The following is a 12,182-nucleotide window of genomic DNA, read 5'->3' as shown; positions in this document are numbered from 1 at the left end:
TGTCAATTCCACAACCCTGCGGCTGTGATGAGACCCCTTGGGCTTTGCCACTAATTTTCTACAGGATTGAGCCAAAAATGTGCACGATCTTCACGTATCTGATGGGCTCACCCAACAGGCCTTGTTTCCAGTGTACATACACTATTAGGCCAGGTTTATTGACTAGAACGAGATTCAAAGAATTGAGAAGATCGATAAGCATATCACAGGGAATAATTAGCTTTTCAGTCGTATCTAATTCACTTATAAGGAAAGGTGCGAAATAGATATATCCCCTCGCGTTGATTGCATCTCAGCTGAATCTTGACGTTACAAGTAGGCTGGCGGTATTATTTGGTAGGGACACCTTCCCCTTAGGAATTATCTGGTTCAAAGAAAGTTAAGGTTTTAGAGAGTGGGTTGATGTAGTCCAAATTGAGTCCAACCTTGTATCTAAACTAGATATATTTTTCTACAATATAATTTAGAATATAGTCCTAATAAGTAAACACTGATACGTTTGCGTCGGTGCGCGTTTTACTTATAGCTTACTTGCAGTACGTCTGCATTGTACAATACTAGAAACTTTGTTTGAGTTCGACAGAAACCGCCGCGCGCCGTCGCCTTTCAAAACAATATTATTGTAAGATCTTTCAGATTGATAATTTTCCAAGCCGCGGCTAATTTAAAGGTGTTTAGATCATGGTAATCTTTCTCTGGCCATTTTTAGCAGTTTCGTACCGCCTTCATTAAGATCTGAACAAACAATCAACAGTAGCATCAGGACGTTAATAACATCCAAAAACACATCTCGCAATGGACTAATGATAATAATAATAAATGCTACGCGTATCTCGTAACATCTTACTACCTTTTTACTCTTCAGCGTACGCTCCTCCGCCGGTAACAACAAACTACCACTTCCCGAAGTTCTGTCGTGTCCGTTGCCGCTGTACACACAGCAAGCGAATTACATGTGTCACGTTATTCTGTCTTGCCGTGAGATCCAACAAGTACGTATATACACACAACGCTGTAGCAGTAGGTGTTGGATCTGACAGACGTCCGCTTGTTAGTACGTACAACTTTTTAACTAACAGAAACCCTTTGTCGCGTAGCAGGCGAATTCTAATATACGTCCTGTGAGTGACTCAAAGACTGTTGCGGTGACGCCAAGTAAGTAGGAAGTTTGTCAGCGCACGAGGGCTAGGGGGTAGAAACCACTAAATAAGACGGAGCTCGGACACCAGACATTATAAGTCAACCAGCGTAATTATGCATAGCTTGTATAAATTTGCCGCTGTAGAAAAATAGCGTACCAGTGGCAAGCTGGGGGCGAGCAGAGTGAACATTTATCCGCGATTTGAACACAGCTGTTCTTCCTATTTGAGAACATGAAACATCGTTCGCAACGGTGTTGATATACCATCCTACCTAATTGAGCCAATCCAATTCGTCGTATGGGAACCTGATGATTTCAATTAAACCGTAATATTGTATGAATAGTTTAGTACGAACTGCGATAAATTTGTTTAGTCGGATTAAGATATCAGTCAAAAAAGGGACCAGTGTACATTAGGAAACACCAAACACATTTTATCGTTTACCCAACTAGCCTAACGTACTTTTCCAACACCGGTATATATATATATATATATATATATATATATATATATATATATATGATATATATACACTTGTTCAACCTGGAGTCGCTAAAAGTGATATTTACACCTGAGCCGATCTTTGTCCATATATCCCTTTCGTTTAGTTGATTCTATGGAAGGAAACTCTGAAAGGACTAACACGTGCACAAGTACTTCTGCACAAATTTGCCATAGTCTAACCATGAGCGCCAACAGGTTTTTTAATTCATTAAGGATACTAATTTCGTCATGCATTCTCTACATATAGTAGTTAACGGTGCTTAATGTATTATATTATATTTTCTAGGGCGTAACGGTATCGACTGAAGCGTATTAGGCCTGAACTTCTAAGAAGGTCTTGCTTTTTTAATCGTGGCGTATAAAGCGTGCTCTACATTCGCTATTTTAACCTCTTTCTTGCCTACTCTAAGAACGCATTGCGGCATCTATTTACGGTTCTGTAAATGGTTCGCCAGTCAAATCTCATTTGGTGCTTCATTCACCTGAACGTTCGAAACGAATTTTTATTTTCTAAATACCTTAACGCACAGGCATACAAGCATAGAAAGAGGATTAATAACATGATGGCGAAATGCCGCTGTTAAACCCTCACAACTATATATATATATGAGACTAAAGCGGACTTACTAATTATTATCGTTGACCGGAAGAAACGAGTGCTTCACAACTGTTCGTTTTGATCTTACAGAGGTGAAATGGCCTATTTGCCTATACACCAATATCCTAAGTCTGTGCAATTACGCCCCAACTACGTCTATCCAGTGGGTTACTCTTATTCCGGTATCGTCTAACACCGAATGGGTTTGACTTTGTCGTACTCTTCACGCCGCTTTGTGATATCTTTCTGCTTATGTCAGGTGCGATTCCGTTGCTCTCAAGACTGGCGAACAGACCGCACAACTTCTGGCGCCATCGGAAATGTCTTGTACGAATCCGCAACAACAGACCAATAGGACCGATCTCTCAGTCGTTGCAAAGGCATGTCTATTATAGTAGCACTTGTCATAATCGCTGTTGTAAAATAGGGTCGATTCCCACTTTTTAGCGGCGAGTTGTGGGACTCCTGGTTAACGGAGCGACGTACGCTCACATATCGCAATCGCATATGCAATCACGTACTCTCCGGATCCGGAAAACGTCATTGGACTGCGCACGATTTTGCTTACGCCTGGCTGGTTCCAATTGCAAGCTGAAGACGCCAAGACCTTGACAAAGTTTGGCAGTTTATGATACCTTCGGACTGGTGCGACATAAAGTGTCCTCGTGGTGGAAAGTGGATCTTTCATCCCTCTCGCAACATCCGTATTACCCCCGCTAACCGAAGACTAACTAGTTAATGACCAATGACCACTTCACTGAAAATGATATTTTTGATGGTGAAAGTTTGCCGATCCGCACCACGGCCTTCAAGCCTCTTGGGGAATGCTAGTGTAGTTTGCTTTGCCTTAACGATTGCAACCTGGACAGTTGCGTATTAATAAGCCCCTTTCTTTGGACATCGACAGGGGGTTTCTTCTTTACTAGGTGCACCTCTGATGGATGCCAGCGTCCAGCTGTGTATAGTTTCAAAACACTTCATGTAGGATCTTAGTCCAGTCATTGTGATAAAGTTCGTAAAGATAAGCGAGTTTGCGATTCTTCAGATATTCGCCAGAAAGACGCTGAATTCAAGGTTGAGTCCTATCTCATCCAGTACTGCTCGTTTACCACACACGACCCGTAGGTACACCCTTCTGTTCGCTCGAGCGATTCGGTTTTTTCTTCGGAGAATAATGGGAGTAAAGCTTCTCTTTGTAATTGTTACATATAGTCGCATCCCAGGCCCATGAGTCAGACCGAATTCGAAAGCACTGTCGCATCGTCAGTATCATCTTCTTGGCCGACCACCCGCGTTCCTTACCCAATTGTTTTTTTTCTAACCGTTTCTTTGGCCAGGCCTCGTCGAACGCTAGTTCCGACAACGCCGTCCAACCATGCAGGCACTCGACAACTCGGCGCACTGACGTAACCTTATCGTTAGCCATCTCACCGCTGCCACCAAATAAAGCGTATTGGCTTAACTCTTTCGTTAGTTGGCAGGAACGAGCACCTTGCGGCCACTTGCTATGATCTTCTATATCCGCAAGCCATATTTATTCATGGATTATCTTGTTCATATTATTATAGACATATTTTATTATATTATTTTCTTTGCATCATTGAAAAAAATATATATATGTGTGTGCCTCTACTCTTTTCTGTATCGAGCTTTACAGACCTAAGTGAAGGGCACCGGCGTCGTGAATATGGAGCGTCCCATCCTGAAAGTCGCTAGGATTAGGAATTCAATAGAAGATTAGTAATTATACCCGAACAGGTCCGTATATTTTCGATAAACGCCATTGTACATCTTGATTTTCCAGCACATGAAACAATACGAGTAATTGTGGTTATAATTGAAAAGTGGTGACACTCTGGAGGCTAAAAATTCGTGGAAAATAATTTTTGACCCGTCCATATTATGAGCGCGTGATTTTGTATTTATAAATGTTTTTTAGCAGCATTAGAGTCGTTAAGAGGCTTGAGATTTTTGTAAACGTGAAAAGCACTGTATGAGCTGACCTCTTCTTGTTTACATTATTGCAATACTGTAAATAAAGATTTCGATTTTATTTTACAAGGCGGACCCTCAAATGGTTCGTTATTAAACTCGCACACATATAAGTTCTTTTTTTTTTTATACATTGTGTGATCTAGTTGAATGTAATGGAAATATTTGTTTTTCTAGTCCAGCATATGGGTTCGTACGTTTCGAAGAATCAGCTGTGTGCGACTCTTTGTTATCATCAACTTTCAAAACTCCTCAAAATGCTCTATCTCAATTCTTTTACGCGAGCTCAGAGATCTCAACGAAATGTTTTCGTTTTATGCCCGGTACTGCTTCTCATGAAGTCGCTGGTTAGCTTGCGTATCAGTATGCTTCACCTGGCTACATAAAATTTCTTTTTGTTCATTACAAAAAGTACTTAGGCCTGAATGATCCTCGATCGATAGATGAACTCCGCTAGAACTACTGAAAATTGTCCAAGTCTAGAATGTTCTTTAAAATCAGACTAAATGTTTGGTTCGATTACTCAGTATACAAAAAAACATCATCGGACTGAACGATCTTCAAAATTACTAATTTGCACACGATAAAACCCTTCAAGCACAACAACAACACTGGACATTGTACTATTTCCTCTTGAAGTACATTTAGATATGTCAGTTGTGTTCAGCACAAGTCGCTCCTGTGCAGACTGGCAGATTGTACAACGAGCAATATTGGTAAACCATAGACAAGGTAAATGCTGGCTAAGTCAGGGCTTGCACCTATCTAAATAGAATACAAAAACTCGAGTTTCGAAACCGGTGAGCGTATCGTACTAGTTGCAATGGACGAGCCAGCATAGCGATCTGTCGATTGCAATACGTATTGGCCTTGTTTGGGAGGGGATCGAACAGTTTGGGGGTTGGCAGGGTCAGAGGGAGAAAGAAGAAAGCAAGTCGTCCAGACGCTATCCTATTTGTATGTTAGGTGTCTAGTACTTTCTCAGACCTGTTACTCGGATGAATTTACATAGCATGGTTGGCAATTCGCTTATCATATGGAGAAGGACAGCGTTCTGCGCGTGTTTTGTAATACGTGGGGTCCGGTCAGGTTCGATTTTGCTCAGGAGAATTTCCAAGCTTGAATGATTACAGAGGATAGCAGTGTTTTCAAGAACGACGGAACAACAAGCAGACGCTATTGTAAAATGTTATTGAATGTAAGGGTGGAGATTATTCATGCAATTTATGGTTAATCAGGGCTAGGTACATTGATTTTCACTAAGATTTTCCACGGATTCCGCTATTGCTAAATGAGTATTTGTTTTTGCCAATTAAGGCTATCTTCTAGAAATATTAGAAAATAGCTCTTATCCACAATTGTTACATCAAACGGATTTTCAGTAGATTTGACAAAAATTTAATTTTGTTGGGAAAACTTTAAACAAGCCAGACACTTCTAACGTTAGACCCGCCCCCCACGTTAATGAACGATGCTATCTGTTTCCGGGTGTCCACGGCTTCTTTAAGCATGCATTATTCAATAACATTAAGCCCGTGAGCTTGAAACTCATAGAAGACAATGAATGTTCCAACGTGGAATTCGGGCTCTGCACCCACAGTTTTAGACGTTATAACTGTCTGCCCTTATAATGCATTTATTTCCTACGGAGCTCTTACTATCAACGATCCTTATTCTATTGTTTTTATCATAATCCTTTTTCGCTAGCTAGGTCAACTGGTCGTCAGTGATATCCATCACTCGGAACTGAGGATTGTTACTTATTTGACGTATTTATTTTGAATACTAATCATACCCCTTAGATAATAACAAAAGATTATCAGTTTTGGAGTATTTTGTTGTTAAGTATCATACTCTATGTCTTTAAGGGCTGATATGCACCACGGAGTACGCTATCGTAGTACTATTATTAATCTATTTATTTTTAGTTTATTTATTTATTGTTAGTTACTATTATTAGGTATAGTAGTATTAACAACAACAAAAGGATTACCGGCCTTTGCTAGATTGAACCTCTTTATCGGTGGATTATAGCAAAAAAAAATATTGTTAACCCGCCGCTTTACGGGTTTTTTAAGACTCATAGATAAATCCAGCAAAACTCCTCTTGATAGTGTGTGAAGCAACACGACAGACACGCTTCTAAAGGGTTTGTCACATACGGAAATATAGCTATAGATCGATCATACAGATCACGGTTGAACATAATAATGTGAGGCAATAAGTTTATGCAAAACTTACTGCCTCACGTTATATAAAAACGAAGTTGGTGTGTTAAAACTACATTGCAAAAGTTGGCCATATAAAATAATGTGCACGTGCTCTTTTACAACGATCCTATCAGCAGCCTATCATCAACCTAGTGCTGTGAATAGTTGATTCCTCTTCTTCTTAAATCTCAGAGTAATATATTTAAAGTTTCAGACAGTTTATCTCTCTCACCACGTCCACACTCCCCAGCTGCCTTAACTCATCTTCGTTAGGCCTGGTTCTCCCAAGAATTGCCGCACTCATTTCATCCTCCATGTCTTCGCTCAGCTTTCAGTTTACCTGATATTTCGTCAGCTTCGTACCGAAGCCATTCGTATTTTCACTACTACTTCAAATCGCAGTTCCATTTGCACAGGCAGATGTGATGTGCTAGCGAGAGAAAATCATACCTTACGTGTACCCTAGTAACCCTTGAGGTTTTGATGTTTCGTGCTCTTTTGGCTTCACCACAAGTAACTTCACCCGCTCGTCCGCGGCGGCCTGACATATACACGGGATGAACGACCTCTTGCGCATTATGAGGCGTAAGACTCAGATCATGGGCTTCTGATGCTTGGTTAACTTGCCCTTAGCATAAGGCGCCATTTCGGCTCCCACACTACCAAGCCTAACTGACACCCGAAGTCTGGACGTACCTTTGGGCCTGCCATCGTTGTTACCGCAAGAAGGCGAGTCTGTGATTTCGTGTGATTACACCTTTGGGACCACCTTTAATACCCAATGGAGCAGCTGCCACCGCTGCTGTTAGTGCGTCTACTAGGAGAGACCGATACAAACACGCAAGGCTGACCTCGTCCTGTTGGTCGGACCCGAAAACGCTGGGTACGTTCCGAGCTGTGGGTTGTACTCGTAAGCAAATAAGAATAGTTATGCCCTATAAGAGTTGGTAAAAAAAAAAAATCTGGAAAGTGTCTTCAGAGAGATGGTCCGCAAACAAGCTCTTCGAGACGCAAATAGACACAGATGCAAAAAAAGGAACCCAAAGTTTCTCCGTTCCTAGGACGCTCAACCGTCACCCGTGATTACATTGATTAAAAGCAGTAACGCGTGGAGCTGTGTGTAATCCATGCCAACGGAAATCACAGTGGGACCAATATCGAAGCAAAAATAGATGTTAGCAGACGTTAAAAGTTAAACTGCAGATAATGATTTTTTTGTATCATTTATGATACCATACCAAATCAATGTTTGGACGGGGGCAAAATAGTGAAAAAAGTGAAACATGCTTACCAATGCAGGAATATTTTTATAGATTACGCTGGCCAATCATATAGTATGTTAAAGGCGTAGGTCTCTAAACTACGACGCAACGATTACTAGGTCGATTGGAGATAAACTAGACATCTCCACAGAATTGGGTATGTCGGCGTGGTGTTTTGGACATATAAAACTCTTACTAAGAAAACTAGGGGTTTAAGCGAACGTGTTGACATATGCTGCTTGACGGATGCGACTAAACCAATGAAATTCAACATTATAAGTTATGCGGCACTCCTGTAACGTTTCAATTGTTCCCGTCCCATTATGAAATTGTCAACTTTCTAAACACCTATAGTCTGGACTCATAAAGACCCACAGTCTAGTTACAAGCGCAGTGTGTTAGCTAAACGCCTATAGAATATCCACAAAATGTTTACTATCAGCAAAATTCTAGTTGTACCTTATTTTACGAATATTCCCACTTATATTAGGTTATCAATCATCGATTATTAACTTAATTCCCCACAATGATCATTAGATTTTGTATTACTGGCGAAAGTTAACTTTAGGTAAGGTATAATATGAACGCAGTTGTGACACCCAATTCTTGACTTACTATATTCATTAACGCTGCTATTCGTATGAAGTATCGCCTACACACAGGCACTCAGAACTTAGATGATACAACAACCATTTTTATATAAGGTTTTAACCACAGTTCTAGACTATAATTCCGCCCCTATATATATATATATATAAAGAAAAAAGCAATTTTATTTGTATTAAAACTAGTGATATAATATGCGCCTTCAAAATATTGGGTTATCTCGTTTCGCAAACTGAGTCGGCTCCTAGTGAAATTGGTGACTGGCAGTACTGAGTACGCTTGAGGTTATAAGACAACGTACGCACCTCACGCTCTTCGTACTGCAAAATCGGAAATTTCAAGGCGTTTTAAGCCATTCTAAGAGTTGGTAAATATTGAAAGAACTAGCGTACCAAGGACAATTGTCCTACATTTGAATAACATCTTTTCATATGACTTATCCTAACATAAGTTAGATAACAACGTTAATTGTACTTCGATCACGCTTATATGGTAGGGTATTCTCTCTATATATAATTATATATATATAATTGCCTGGATACCTGCACTACCGATTGTTTATCCCAGCTAAAGCTCCAGAAGCTGCCTTATGTAGGACGAAGAATAAACTTCGCATTTTAGAAACCGGAAGAAGGTACACTGCTTCAAGCTTCAGATGCCTCGAATAGAGTTTCTTAGGGGATTTAGGGACATTGCTTGCAGCCCCCATTTTACAAATGATCATTAATAGTGATCGCATAGAGTGGGCGAATTGGTGAGCCGTTAACGACACCGCTGTAATGGCCTACGCTAGTCTGCACAGTCTCATAACACGAGGCCTGCGCTCTAGTTGTCTAAACTTGATGCCCAGAGATTTTGTCTATTATTGCGTATTGTCAAGTCGCTATGTTAGAATGATAGCAACTCCTGTTCATTCTTTGCTAGAAGTGCTTCATGCAGCGACCGCCTCTCTTCTCCGGTGGGTAACCTGGATTACGTTGATTAATTGAGAATAAGCATTCACCTAAACTGCGAGTACAAAACGCCAATTTCGACATCTTTCTGATGTTGCCGTAGGATTCGAAACGTCAGTCGAGTGTTCAGGTTTAGCTCGAATACCAGTGCAAGCTTCATAAACGTCTCCTCCGTCCATTTGCAACAGATGAAAATCCATTCTAGCGGAACAGATTTTTCAGGTGGAAAACTGTCCTAGAGTTTTACTCTAAGGCTCTATAAAGTATTCGCGCTCACCGCCTCAGGGTCAGACCACGCTAAAGCTATCCTGGACAAACGCCTTCAAACTTTGGAAGCTATCTCACCGGGCGATAACTTTTGTTTCATCATAAGCCGTTTAGAAAAGGCATCACAAAAGCCCGATATTTTGGCACAATCTCACTGAATGCCAACTCATTTGATTTCCAATAAACAAGGATGTCCATCAGTATCGTCACCGCTGTAACTGCGTCGCTTTTTGTTTGACTCCTTTGACTGTTTCACAAAAGTCAACAAGTCCTCGGAAACGCTTGTTTTCAGACGTAGCATCAAGTATATGCCCCCACAAAAGGCTTAACCGGGTCGGATCTCGTTCCCCTAATAGGATTTTCTTAGCAAATCTTTGAAACGGCATGGCAGTTAGCCAACACTTAGATTTAGACCAGTGCGACTTGAAGATTAGCATGGCAAAGCAAAGGTGAAAGATGTGCGCTAGCCGCCCAGATTGCGTCCGCTCGTTATATGTATATAAATACATAAAGCAGTCAAAACCAATCCATGTTTCTGAATTCTGACAGATTTGCCGGCTGTTGCTCAATACTATATTCCCGGCAAAGTGTCATTATTTTCAACCTATTTTTGTGAAATGCGCCAAACTTGCTTAAATTCAATGACCTCGTACCAGAAGTCTGTGCTCGTCTCTAATCTGATAAAGGTGCCGATGACTCTGATGCGATATAGCGTTACGCAATTATCAGTACTTCCCTGCAGTTTCGACAGGGCCGACGACGATCGAACGTAGGTTGTGAAAGCTGATGTTTTGTGGACAGCCCTGGAAGAATCTGCGCCACTAGGAGTAGTCTCGGATTGGTCGCGATTGCTGACCTGTCAGATTCGTGCAATCCGCTGATCCACTTAACGCCGTTGAAAGAAGCCAAGTAAAGAAAGAATCGCTCCCAAGATCCCGTGGTTGTTGGCATGTGGATGATCTCAATTCACGCGTAGGCCCAAAAAGCCGCCAATTTAGCCACTCCTTGCCACAAACAATATGCCGTGGCGCCTTTGCCCAGTTTGCCATAACCGAATCGTCGTGATTCCGCGGCAGCCGAGACCAGCTGCGTTGGATATTACCGGTACCATATTTCCAGTGCTGCTGACGTCAACTGACCGTCATCGCTTCCATTTGGGCCACTGGCACTTCTGTTCGCCTTCGTCTTTTCGAACAATTAGGTGTTTGCTGTGCGACGAGCGATCACTGTTTATAGGCCTGTTCAAGATAAGCTATTTGATAACAATTATGTTCAAACTTGGCAATCGAGATTTGATATTTATAGTAAGTCTTAGACTACCTACACCTCGAGTGAGATAGATTTTGTTCTTTCTCACGTAACTATGAATAGAATAAAACCCATATAAAATGCAACGCTACAATGGGCAGGAAGGCCATTGGTCTGTCTGTGCAATAATCAGATTAGAGAAAAACGTTGAACAGGACAGAAATATATGCTGGTGACAATGCTGAATACACTATATTAGGCAGTAATCTAAGGCTCACAGTTCCGAATAGTCAGGACCATTTACTTTTACTTAGAGATACTGCTTGCGAACTACGCTGTGACAATGCACCAGCTCATCGGCACGCTTCGATCAGAGCTTATTCCAAAACACACAGAATCACTGCTCAAATTTTTCTCGTTCATGCGATTCCGGCCATTTCCCTCTGTTGAAATGAATCTTATCATTGATTCTTTTAAGTAAATTTAATTAAAAAGTAACCTAAATAAGTAAAGAAACTTTTCGAGTACTGCTATACAAAACTGTTTCGTTACTTTAGGTGGCTAAAAAGCTATATAAAACTTCATGGGTTTCTTTGGGCGATTTTCATGGGTTGAGTTGTACTTCCGTGTGATAATATAGTACGTGTGCCGCGTTCGGTCGCCACAGACAACCTGTACCCCCTTCAGCGATGATTCTCGATAGCGTAACACAGACTGACTCAAAACAAGGCGGCATTTTTGTATGATGGTGTACTGTCGACATAATGAATATAGATCATTTTCTATATGTTCAACTTAGCCTCAATCATCTGATCAAAGAGAGCTTGCTGCTCCGTGTATTACAATGCAGACAGTCCGAGTGCAACGTTTCCGCTGGATTTAACCTGAGCTAAAAAAAAAAAGAAGCTGCTATAGAACGGATTGGTTACACAGGCGAACGTTATCGAAGATGTTGCAAAAAAAAACACGCTAGCTTTCCTCTTTACTACCGAACTGACGCTGAAGTGATGACGATAGCTTTCGTGACAGGGAAATGACCCTGTGAAAGTGTTCAATCGATAGATATTATGATTGAAGCTTCGGCGATGACTGGTGAACTGGCCAGTGATGAATGAAGTCATTCGCTCATTATATTTGCTTAGTAACTTAGAAATATTTCAGGCTTGTTTGCGGTGTCGATACAACAACAGCTCTACGTTTGTTTGCTGCTTGTTTGTTTCAAATCAGCTATTATAAACCCAACCTACTTACGGTAAGAACGTCTACCTAAACATTGAAGTTCACACTGTCACGCTGTGTAGACGAGTTTGAACGAACTTCGGTTCTGTGTACACTGGCAATGAGCCTCGCACGCACGTACGTCTCCCTCGTTACTTCCCCAAGTAGGCATCATCCATAAC

This window comes from Varroa jacobsoni, unplaced genomic scaffold, assembly GCF_002532875.2.
Source record: "Varroa jacobsoni isolate VJ856 unplaced genomic scaffold, vjacob_1.0 scaffold_166, whole genome shotgun sequence".
Lineage (NCBI taxonomy): Eukaryota > Metazoa > Arthropoda > Arachnida > Mesostigmata > Varroidae > Varroa > Varroa jacobsoni.
This window is presented reverse-complemented; position numbering follows the sequence as displayed.